Source organism: Struthio camelus, chromosome 1, assembly GCF_040807025.1.
Source record: "Struthio camelus isolate bStrCam1 chromosome 1, bStrCam1.hap1, whole genome shotgun sequence".
Taxonomy (NCBI): domain Eukaryota; kingdom Metazoa; phylum Chordata; class Aves; order Struthioniformes; family Struthionidae; genus Struthio; species Struthio camelus.
Window position 1 is genome coordinate 102,833,674 of NC_090942.1, and position 12,805 is coordinate 102,846,478.

The window sequence follows — 12,805 nt, forward strand, 5'->3', positions numbered from 1 at the left end:
TGTTCTTTCGACATGAAACAGACTTCTGGGATAAAGATGAGGAAGAGTGAGTTTTAATTAAAAATCCTCTCAGCTTATCTTCTCACTCAAGGGAACGTGATTCTTCAACCATTAAAAGCAACTGGAGCATTGCAGTCCTTTTTCTGGAAGTAGAAATAGGTCCTAATAGAGTGAGGCTTATTGTGTGCAATCCAAAAAATATTCCACGGCGCTCCATATGCTTTGCATGCACTGTATACAGGATGCAGTTTCTGCACCCCGACATGCTCTCAGCAGTGGGATGCACTGCATGGCGAGCTGCGTGGGCAGGCACAGCTCACCTGTGTCAAAATGGCCTAGATAGCAGCCAAGTAACGCATAGGTGTGTGAGCATGACCTGTGAGTGCATTCGATAGCAAAACCCCATCGTGCTAAAGAGGAAGATGACCCTTTGTAGAGAAATTTGCAGAAGCATACTAACATTGAGTAAGCACCCAGGTTTGCAGCTTATTTGTTGTACTGCTGATATTGATTCTGAGTGTATAGGTCACTGATCGCCAGTTATTTGCATGCTGCTAATAAATCGATAGACTGTTTGGATCCTGATAAGATTTAAACTACATGAATTGAGCAGTTTTTCCCTGAAATGCTAGTGGATAGAAAGATCAGATCAGACAAATCAGAGAATAGAAAATGAAAAGATTGGGCTCCAGAGAACTTGTTGCCCTTTTATTTGACTGTCATGTTGCTCAGAGATATTATAGCTCTTCCATGTGTTTTTGTTTTAAATAATGTATGGGTTGTACTGCTATTGCTGTTTCTTTCCTTCATAGTTTTAAGAAAAAGCATGTTTTAGGGCCTATGTCAGACAACACATTAGCCTTTTTTCTCTGTATAATGTTTACTATGTAATGAAGAAAAATGAAAAAAGATGAAAGGTAAATAAACATACCAGTATATCCTTTTTTTCAGTTTCTTTAAAAAAAAAAAAACAAAAAAAACCCCAGGTATTTGAAACACCCTGTCATATAAAATATCCACTTTCTTCAGAAAGCAAGAACATTGTGAATCCACAATTGCTGCTTTCCTCAAGAAACAGTAACACTGACCTTCCTCTAATCCTTTTGACCTACTATTGTAAGGCTAGCTACAAACAGAAATAGAAACCACATGCTGTTGGTCAGAGCATCCTTAATTTCTCATCAGGAGTAAAATAAATCTGTATCCTCCATGAAAGAGCTCATATTTCTCTCCTTTCTTGCAGCTGAGAAGGAGCACAATGGAAAAGGACGCTGAAAAATCATAGGTGGGTAAAAGCCGTGACAACACCTGTCAGGGCTCAAAAATATCTATTCAAAAGATAGAAAGTATGCTTTTCTTTCTTTTAACGTCTGTGAGAGTTCCTATAAACAGCTTCTTGCTCCCCTGCAAGTGGACAATTTCTCCAGTAGGTAATTCCTGAAGAAGTTTGTCACCAAACAGTGAACAAGCACTGATAGCATTCACGATGGTGCTTGATACTGCCAGCATTTTTCTACCTGTTACCCAGAGCGTGGGCGAGAGTGCCAGTGGCAGTCCAGGGGTGAGGCACGTTAGCTTATGGGCTTGGAGGAGCAGTGCAGTTTTAGCATGGACTGGAGGACATAGCTATTCCCTTGATTGTCCCCACTTAACCACGTGATGGTTCACAGAGCACGGTTGATGCGTATGAGCTGTACTCCTTTCAAGAGGAAAACAAACTGCCTCGGGTGTGCGCTGGAGAGGAGAACATGTGGGTCTAAGGTGATCTCTTCTTGCCAGCTCTGATCCATGAACCTGCTGGGGATGTTCAGTTCAGGTGCTCAAACTAACTGTAGGCCTTAGCAAATCCCCCAGGCTGCTGTGGTGTAGTTGTATGGACCTCAGAACCATTTGCTTCCGTGAATGCTCCTTTCCTTTTATACTGAAAAACTTGCCAATGTAGACAGAGCCCAAAATAAACAATAGTTTGTAGAACTGCATACCTTCATAATAACTTCCAGTTATATGTTTAAATATTAACAGTAAAGTGGGATTGATTAGATAGAAAAACAATCTTTAGAGAAATCTCAGTTGCTTCAGATGTCTTGAGAGATACTGTCCAAGTAGTAACAAAATCAGAATTCAAGTTACATATACTCATAAATATCCTATTAGGAGGGCTGATGTGCCACAAGCCTCTAGAAGATAAGAAGACGCGACTATTGCTTTTTAAGAACTCATTTGTATCTCTTATTTGTTTCTTAACCTTTTATTCTTTTTACTAGTCAGAATAGCTAGAATATCCCAGACCTTGACCGTGGCATTTATGCTAAGGCAATTTTGATTGCATATAAGAAAGGGCTGGACACACATCTGTCAGGATTGCGTTAGGTAATAAAGATTCTGCTGTAGGGTAGGGGGCTGCACTAAATCACTTTTATAGAGCCTTTAGGACTATTTTTTTGTATGATTCCATATCTTCTTGTTAGTGATTCATGGTAAGATATTGTCTGGTATGCTATGTACATGATATCGAGTAGTGCAGATGACAAATTGCCCACCTGAATATCAAGCAATTTGGGTGATGGATTGTCATCCCAATTAGAAGCTTAAGATCAATCGCTCTAGGGGTCAAAATACAGCTGACAGCACAGCCGTAGTCCAGAACATCACTAAGACTGTAAGAAACATTTCATTTCCCCCAAAGTTCTTCATTTGTAGTAAATAAATGTGCCTCAATACTTAAATATTTCCTGGGGTCACAATATTTGAGTGTTTAAAAAATAGCAACGAAAACTAGACCTTGTTGAGAATTTTTTACCTGTACTTGGAGGACTGTGGGTATATCAGGGATCAGTCTTTTGGCAACTGATCAAAACACCCATTGGTCCTAGGAACAATTTTGGGTTGGAGGCTGAGGTGTATGAGATGCCTCTCAGCTCTGAGATGAGGTTTCTCGCAGAACAAAAGTAAAACTGGTTAATTGTGTATAAAGAGGCCTTCACCACAGATGCTTAGTTATTTCAGATGTTCAAGCCTCAGAGAGGGCAAGATCCAGGTGCAAACTCACGTCCTTGCTGGTCATACTGGAGACTCGGGATTGGCTCTCCGGCACCTCAAGCGGAGTACCCATCATGCAGCGCTCCAGTCTCTTGTTATGTGGGGTCTTCCTACTCCTTCTGCTGGAGCTCCTCCAATTCATATAGCTAATTCATTGTATCAGGGGCTGACTCTGTATCCCATTCATCTGGTATGTAAAAAAAGCTAGATTCAAAGCCTTGCTCCAGAGAGTATTTATTTATTTGTTTGTTTACGGGAAGTGGAAGGCTATCACTAAGAAAGACTAAGGCATCCGCTACCGCTAAGCAATGGCCTAGGGAAAGTCTGCTGGGAGATTCTGGTTCGTGTATTCCCACAAGTGACCTTTTGCATAGATGATTCCTGCATGAAAAACAAATCACAATCTGCTGTGGATATTTGAACTGAAAGTGGAATGACAACATTTGCATAGTATTCCTCTCCTGGCTGCACTTTGAAGCTGTGAAATCCCATCAGTTTGGGGGACAAATCTCTACCAAGGTCATTTTACTTGCTGCACAACTTACACTTGTTCATTTACATCAGGAGTCAGAAGGACCCTGCAGCACGCAGGGGTACCTTGAGATGACAATTATTCTGATGTGGAATTTTGTGTACAATAATTAAACAGTCAGGTACAAGCAGACATGTGTTACCCGAAGATAACACACTCCTTGGAAGTATCATGAGGCAGAAGTTGAAATTAGTGCCTCCAATGACCCGGGAAATGCATTATCTCGCTACAGCACAAGCTTGGAGTTGCATTGTCGCTGTGTACCAACTGCTGCTCCTACTAGTTGTATTGTGATTGATTGTGCCATGTGAAACATATGTTTAAAACATGTTCACCTGTCATGCATCATGTGATGATGTCTGACTCTGAAGTACGGATATATTAAGTGTGTCACAGGTGCATGAAGTATCGTTTTTTGACAGAAGTCCAAGACTAGCAAAAGTTATCTTGAAAAGGGCTTTAGAATCAGCATCCCATAGCTTCAACAAAACAAACATCCATAATGCAGTAGAGAGAATACTGATATGCAATCACTTAAAATTTAATGTCCACAACCACCGTGTCTTATTATTAACCCTTTCTTATAAAGGTATGCATGTATCTATGTGCTAGCATGCACGTGTCTGCGCATAGAAGAGCAAAGCAATTTTCAGTGTTTCTTTTTAACTTACCATTAATTTCCAATTTTCCCTACTGTCGGTTATTTCATTTTTCAGCTGATTGACAGGAAGCGTTTTTTAGTTCAGCCGTCGCCAAACAGCTTGGCACTGTAACCGGCCCATTGGTATGTCGGCTAAAGCAGCCGCAGCAGACAAAGGCCTTTGTGCCGCTCGCTCCTTCTCACAGCGCCGCAGCGCGACGCGACATCCGACAGAAGAGAAGGTCTATCTTTAATCTGAGCTGCTCAGGAAATCAAAGGAGGTGGATTAAAACAAGAGCAGTGACTGATTCCCGCAGGAGATCGCTTTCCTGTTCCATTTGATATAATGAACAGGATAATCAAAGCAAGGTTAGAAACCCCCTGTACCTTTTCTCCTAGGATTTTTGTGGTGTCAGTTCACAAAGTATTATAATAATTGAACGCACGTGTGATAATGGTTTAAAAACTAGTTTCATTTCGTACCTTAGAGGAATTTGCATATGGCTGTCCTGGCAAGGTGTGCGTCTGTGCAGTCTTCAGGCTCGTAGTTAAACGCGTTAAATTATATTATACCTGCACCTGCTTGTTTCTTTGTGTTTTAGCATCTTTCTGTCTTTGCCAAAACTAGTTACAGTGCCTGTATGAGGACTGTATTTAAAGGTACGGTGGGACGTTGCTTTTAAAGTTCAGACCCAATAGCAAAGCAAAAACCTGATGCTCTTCTCTCTCAGTATTAATCATAAGACAAACGCTGTGGGAAGAGGCACCGTGTTTGGTCAGGTAACATCCTACAGAGTCCTAGTGGTTGCTCTTTTCTTTTAAAAACGGGATGCCACCGGGACTGTGCTGATCCCTCCACTAGGTACACTGAGGGGGCACGAAACACCAATTACTCGGGCGGTGGCCTCGTGTAATTTAAGTCGGTTATGGTGATGCAGGTGGCCCTGAGGGGGGGAGCGCGAGGGTCTTCTCCCCAGCTGCTCCACGCGACGGTCTCCCTGTGTGTGCCAGGCTCAGCGGACCCCCTGTGGCAGGCAGCCGGGGGCTCAGCCCCACGCACGCCGTGCTGGGGGATGCCTGCGAGCGGCCTCGTGGTGCGTTTACTGCAACGTCGCAGCGGAAACATCTCGTGGACTGGCACTAATGCAGTCACCCAAAATTCCCCTGCCAGCGCTCATCGCGGCTGTACCACGTGAAAGCACAATAGTGCCTTTAATGTGGAAAGAAGTATTATGTCCTTTACTGGCAATACCTATCACGTAAGTGAAATGTGCTACTCTAATGTGTTTTATACAAGTTGGTGGGGGTTTTTTTCTCTCTGTTCTTTTACAATGAGGTTAAGGTGGCAGAGTAGGATCTCAGCTAATTCTGTACTGGCTTTCTTTGCACTTCGGCTGAATCCACATGGGACGGTGATATTCAGCTCTGCATTACTGCTATTTCTCACTTTAATGACCCTGGTAAATCTTTAATGATTGCCATCACTGTCAGAAGGGCACAAAAGGCCCTCGTCTTTCTTGATGCAACCTAAAAAAACATGCTCACAGATGTCAATTAAAATAATGGCATTGGTGGTAGGTCACTTGTATTTTTATGGCTACTTACGTCTTCTTGCAAAAAGTAACATAAAAATTCCACTCATAATCATTATATTCACTAAGAAAAGTAAACGTAGATGTCTTGGGTTTTGCTTTGATTAAGCAGGGCAGCACATTCCAGACAAAATGAATTGGGACAGATGCTTCACAGAAATGGGCCTCATCGTGTGAGTCAGTACCTAAAACCTACGCTGTTGTTTTAAATAAGGTATTCTAAAGCATGAGTTGTTCATCCTATAGTACTTACTTGAAAGTCTGCCTCAGAGAAATTCATTTAACATTAGAACCAAGCCATTTTTCCACCATTTAAACATTGTTTCATCATGAGTGATTTCTCTATCGCAGTATAGCCTTTAAGAGACAATTCCTTCAAATTATGGGGTGCGTTAGCAGTCTGGTGAGCTGGGAACTGGATATACTGGTCTTCTGCTTTTGTTAATAGCAGTTGCATGCCTAATTCACTGAGCAGCACGGAGAAAATGTAGCCCCATGGGTCAACGTCAATGGATTCAATGAGATCTTCACCCTCTAAAAATGTCATTAGTGGGAGTAATAGCTGGCTGCGGGCCCTACCACTCACTACAGCTGCAGCAAGTTGGCTCTCTGGGGGAGCAAAGGTCTGACAGAGAGGGGCTCTGAGCTCATTTGGGGAAATTCCCATAATTCACCACTGCTGGGCCATTTAGAGGAGGACTTGAGGAGTCTGCAGTCTTTGGGGGAGATCAAGACCTTCAAGCCAAATTAGGAAAACTGTCCTTAGCCCCAAACAGCTCCGGTGACAGCATGGCTGATAAAATAAGATCAGAAAGGAATCCACCTTTTAGTATTGTACTTCAAAATAAAGAAAACTTGAGAACGTTTTTGCTATACCTGGAGTGATAGCATTTTAATCCGTATAATATCTAGAACGTGATGTTGGGGGAGGATGAATGACCTAAGCGAGCACTGTGTAACCTGAATTTTATTAAAGATGAATAACTAAAGGTTGAAAACTTTAATATTGGAAACTCTAGATCTTTATTTTATTCATAAAGCATATATTCCTAGTATATTTTAATTATATTTCTGTGTTCACCTAATTTTGTAGTGTCTTTTGATTTTTGGCTTTTCTGTAGTTATTTTCCATTTCTAAGTCATTTGATCTATGTTTTCCTTTAGATCTTTGCCTCTCTGTATAGTTTACTAGGAAAGAGTTCAATAACAATTTTGTCTCTGCTGTGGATATTTCTTCAGTGAAGATTATACAAAGATATCTCCTTTCTCGGGCTCCATTTCAAACAGGGCTTCGAGTGTAAAATTAGGGAAAAAAATCTTTAATCTGAGCAGTCCAAGACATGCTTCATTTCAGCTTCCCTTGATATGGGGTTGATACAATAACGTCAACAATGAATACTCACGTTCTCTGGTACTATATAGAACTGAATAGTCCCAAGTCTGCTAATTGTCTATTTGCAGATTTTCATATTTCATTAAAAAATAGTAGGCTCTTGAAAAATGTAGTATAGTGTTTGACTAACTTCAAGATAAAAGATTCTTCTGTTAAATATGCATTTTTGCTTGGATGTGGGCTCTCCCCTCTGCATTTTGTTTTTTCTTTTGCAAATAAACATATCACAAAACATTATAATCTAATAATTAGAATATTCCTATGAAAACACATTGCTTCACATATTTCTAATGTAAGCTGCATAGTAGTTCCTTAGTTAAAATTGTGTTGAGGTTTTTGCTTAAAATATTTTAAACCTCTTTGTCAGATATGAATTACAGAAAGACTATTCACCCTGTACTTACAGCACTTACTTTGATTGCTGAATGGGTTATGTGCGAATTTATGAGTAAAGATATTAATTAGTTTGGGTTATACATTTTATTAGATATAATTTTCTAGCAATATAATTCTTGAAATTTGAAAGATGAAAATTAACCTACTTGGAGTTTATTCTGAAGTTAAAGATACAGATTTTTCTTCTTTCTTTATGCATGTGTTTTTATGTAAGGATATCATTATTTATATTCATTTTCATTTTATGTTTTAATATTTTCCTCATACTGTTTTTTCTTCAAATGTCTCTGAGATAGCATGCAATTGATATAGTGCAACTTTTTGAGGAGGAGAAGGATGCGCAACTGAACTTTCTTCCTTAATCTATAAAGAGAAAATAAGAATCTTTTTTTAAAGAAGGCTTGACCCTCAAGATGCTAAACATATCAATCTAGTACAGTATGTAAACACAGCTTAACTTGAAGTATTGTAGCCCCAGGTGATTTCAGTGACATCTGGGCTTTGTGTTTGAAGCTAAGCAAAGTACTGAGTTTTCTGCAGGATTCAGAACTGTCCTGCTTATCTCATAACCTAAAAAAAGTAACCTTACTACTAACCTGGTTTCATACAACTTAAAGCTTTATCAGCTGCAGTGAAAGCATAACCGAGCATTAGCCCTTTCCAGCCTTCGAGAGGCAGGTGGTGGCATGTGCTAAATTACTTGTGGAAACAGGGATTTGCACGTTTCCCAGAAAATTTCACTTTTCAAAACATCTAATCCTTATCATAATAAAAAACTGAATATGCCAAATGGTTGTGTGTGTGGAGGAGAGCATGATTTAAAATAAAACAGCCTAAAGAAGAACCAAAATGACACTTGAAGGCTGAAGGCTAAAGCCTCAAGTCCCAGCTCCCCGGGTAGGCAGAAATACCTCAGACCAGGGCATCTGCAAGCCTCCGGGAAGGACCCCAATTCCTGGCCTCAGGCAGCTGCCTCCACATGGGGCAATCATTTTCACGCTCCTACTGTAATGCAGATTTGCTTCTGTATTTTAGTAGAATAATTAACAAGTCCGCATGTTTACAGAAGCATTTGGGATCATATAAGTGAATTTTGAACTTGCTGACAAGATGTGTTTCTTTCTTTGTAGGTTTTGTGTTATGGAAAGATCCCTGTGAACGGTAAGTTAACAACAGTTGTGTGTAAGAAATTGAAGAGGAGAAGAGAGGTTCTGTACTACTTGTCAGAAAAGTTTACAAATGATGCTTAAGGGATAATTTACTAAAAAAGACCAAAGAAGTTGAGACAATTGACAGATTTGTGTGTGCTTGTTAGCAAATGTTGGCACCTATCCTGACTAATTTATTATTTTTCCTTTGACAGCCATCAAAACTTCTTGATTTCAGAAGTTTCTTGAAGATATACGTCTCTCAAAAGCAAGGGTAAGCATTCTTGCACAGGCTGCTCAGTCAATCATATTATCTTCTTTTAGGGAACACGTGTTAAATTTTGCAGTAGATTTTGGAATACGTATTTCATATTTTTAGTCTGCATCCCTGTATGTACTATTCATGCTGTAGAACTTGTGGGTAAGAAGTCAATGAGAATATTTCTCTATGATTTGTTCATATCTTTCTAAAACTGGTTTTGAGCTGGAAGTGTGAAAGACATCAGATTACTGGTACTTGATGCTATAATTCAGCCACATATTAAATCAAAACAGCCACCAGAAAAAGCAGTCATGCTCTCTACTACCTCTCCTGTTCCAGCAAAAGTATTTATGACTGAGCAGTGATTTTCCCAACCTTGCTGTTGTCTGTCTATACAATACCCAAATCTAGAGCTTTCAGACAAAAGCCTGTTGATAGGAAAGATTTTTTTTTTTTTCCATTGTAGTTTAGTGTGAACCTCAGCCAGAGTAACTCTACTGTTATAACTTGTCATGTGGAGACTCTGAGTATGGTATATTAATGAATGCTTTTTTTCAGTTTGTCTGAAGAGACGAGAGTAAAAATTTCTGATATACGTCATGTAAACGTTATTTATTGCAAGTGTCTGTGATGAAGCTTAAATGGTATGTGTAGTTCCTAGAAATAAATGGGAATTCTTAACAATTTGTGCAAATACATTTTAAAAGGTTTTCATGCTGACAGTAAAATAATAAATAAATAAATAGATAAAAATAATTTTAAAAAAGGAATGGGTTTGAGATCTACCAGAGTAGTATTTTGTGAGGCTCAGGAAGGAATTTATACATAGATAATTAGTAAAGGGCTTTCTCCACAGCATGCTCTGCTTCTATGGATGCCCTACAAATTTATACCCACTAAATTTTAGCCTTGCCCTTACAGGAGACTCATACACTGGTGATGCCCTAGATATCACCACGTGTTATCCCTATTTCTTTTTAGATAATATTGCAGGCCTTAAACTGATGGAGAGCAGCAAAGGATGATGTGAACTTGGGGCGTGTGAGGGCACATAGAGCAGATACCACGTCCTTCCTGGATTAAAGCTCTGCTCTGCATTTGCCTGCATTTATGGGGAACTAGACTGATCTAGCAGATCCCTTCCAGTCTTATATACTGATCTTACAGGGGATAACATTTGTTACATCTGCTGTTTTGTTACTCTTAGGTACGCTGATTCCTCTTGTAATCTCAGTCATTTTATCTCATGAGGTTATTATCTGATATATGTTTACATGATTTTCCCATCCACCCTGCATTTTGTCTTTTGGGATTTGGAATTGGAGATTTGCTAATTGTTTCGTCCTTATAAATATCTAAGAAGCATTTTTTTTTTGATTATCATCCTCTTACCAGCATCCTAGATCAAATGAGGGCAGACCTCAGGCATACATTTGGCCTGACAGTGAAATCATTCAGGTGCTCTTGGACCATGGGGTTCTGCAGGGTTATGAAGTTTTGCAAAATCATCTGATAGCATAATAGGTTATCTCCTTTGTATTGGTATGTGGCTGCTCTTATTTTATATGAAGGCACCAGATTCTCATTTTTCCTGCATGAGTAGATGTTCATCCTAAATCGCTCACATGTTTTCCTAGGGCTTTTATTAAACTTATTTTAATTGATTTAAATCTTTGTTTATAGTTGTTTGTTAATTTTTATTATTATTATATCAGTAGATTGGCACCTCTAGTCTTTTTCATACTACTGCAGGCCTCTAAGAGTTTGGGTGTGCCTCTATGCATCACTTTCAAAACGCTACCTCGTATCATTATAATTTTATCATTTTTAAAAGTCACCAGCAGTGTTTGATGGGGTAAGTCTTTGTTTTTGTGTAACAAAAAAAATATTAAACAGATGACGTGCTCACTTAAAAGATAACATGTCAAGTACTTTCCACTCTTTTAGCATTGTCCATGCAATGCGGTTTTGGAAAAACGCATTGATGTGGACTATGTAACAGCAGAAAACTGTAACTAAATTTGTATTGTGGAGTTTGTATCACTGCTGGAGAAATGTGAGCCAAAAAATTTATTCTAACATAGTGATCATAGGCAATGGTTGCAGAATCAAAAAGCTAAAATTCAAATCTGTATTGGGTAAGGCTGTGCAACATCCATGAGAGGCAATGAATGATGCATTTGCAGAGTAAATTAGAGCTTGTAGTAAAATGTTAACCTAAAATCTGCAGATTTGAACAGATATAAATGGGAGCTAACTGTTCTCTGAATTTTTAATAGCCTTTTGATTTAACTGTTTATGTGAGATGCTTGCATATATGACCGACAGCAATTTCAAGATCAAAGTAATTCGTGATGTAAGTCAGTATAATTTGAACTGGAGATAACGATAGTTATGCCCACATATGCTAGAGGTGTTTTTGGATGAGGGTCTTTGTAATCATTGTATAGACAAGGCTGGAAAGAAGAGAGAAATTGTGCTAATTGCTTTCTTTATTGTTTGATTTACTGGCTGCTAAATCAGGAAATATGTCAAGTCTTTCCCCTCCCCCCCCGCCCCGATCTTCTCAATGGCTGTTTTCATACTTTCTACTGTAGAATTATTAGTAATATTATTAAAACAAGAAGCACTTTTCAGCATCTCACCTTGAAGACAGCTTTGGGAATTTTCCTCTTTGATCTTCACTCTTTTTTTTAAACCTTATGTAAACTTGATTTTACACTCCGTCTCATATTGGCAACCTGCCATGTCCTTCTGTGTTCTCATTTATTTGTCTTTTTGTTTCGCTGCTATCTTCTGCTGCCTTTTCGTGTAAAATTAACAAGCTCTTGCTTATACCATGGCTGAGTTTGGTCCACTGACTGATCCAAACGTGCTATTTGTGTCTGCACGTTCTTTGTGTCTGGAAAGAGTCCTGCTTTCACATTACAATCACCGTGACAGCTGATCGGGAAATCAAATTGCTTTTTGTGGAAAAAATCTTAAGGAAATAAGTTTCTTGAAAATACTTCCAATTTTTGAAAAAAATGTTTGTAGAAGTTTTCCATTTTCTCTGTGAAATCCTGTAAGTAATATTTTAGATTGTATTTAACATTTTTTTTATGACTTTGATATAAACAAGAGAAATGATTTTTTTTATCATAGAATTCATAGGAATGTAAAGAGATAATATTTTTATATGCTAATAGATCTTGTTTGTGTATGTATTTATATGGTGCAAAAAATATTAACAAAGGAAGGAAGTCAATATTATATTATTTACTAGCACAAAAGATAGGAGTAGAGTCTTGCCTACCACAGACTGATTTTTGTTCTCCTCAGTAAGTGCATCGTAAAAATAGCCCTGATGAGGAATGATAGAGATTCCTTTATTTTTCAAATTTTGGCAAGTGATTTTATCTAAATATTTAAAATAGTTGTCTTTTAAAGCTACCTAAAATGTTCCTATAGTGCTATGGTCTAGTAGTTGCAAAACACTCTGCAAATTAAATTGCAAATAGATGAGTTCTGTATGATGTAGTCACTTCACCTTCTAGTTCTTATTGCTAGTGATTTGGGAACTAAGACCAAAGTTTTATTAAAAAAAAAAAAAAGCTGATGATTTGGGAGGATATATCATCAGCATATGTGGAACTCTAAATCTGTAAATAATCTCCTGTTCCCATAGTTAGTCTTTTCCCTGTGAAAAATGGGCCTTGTTACATTTTGCCCCATATGCCCCCAAATGAAGGGCGATGTTTTTGAAAACATCGGCTTTGAAAATCAGCCGTGCAATTTGAAACAAAAAGGATTTTGGCAGTCCC

General features: G+C 38.6%; 1 long non-coding RNA gene across 2 annotated transcripts in view; it reads left to right on the top strand.

The window, feature by feature from the left end:
• The window catches only part of LOC104144203 (uncharacterized), an 87,607-nt gene that overhangs the window by 46,474 nt on the left and 28,328 nt on the right, over positions 1–12,805 (top strand). For both annotated transcript variants that reach the window (XR_694075.2, XR_694077.2), the window contains exons 2-4: positions 1,244–1,285; positions 8,723–8,753; positions 8,956–9,014. This is a non-coding gene — a long non-coding RNA (uncharacterized lncRNA). The remainder of the gene's footprint in view (positions 1–1,243; positions 1,286–8,722; positions 8,754–8,955; positions 9,015–12,805) is intronic.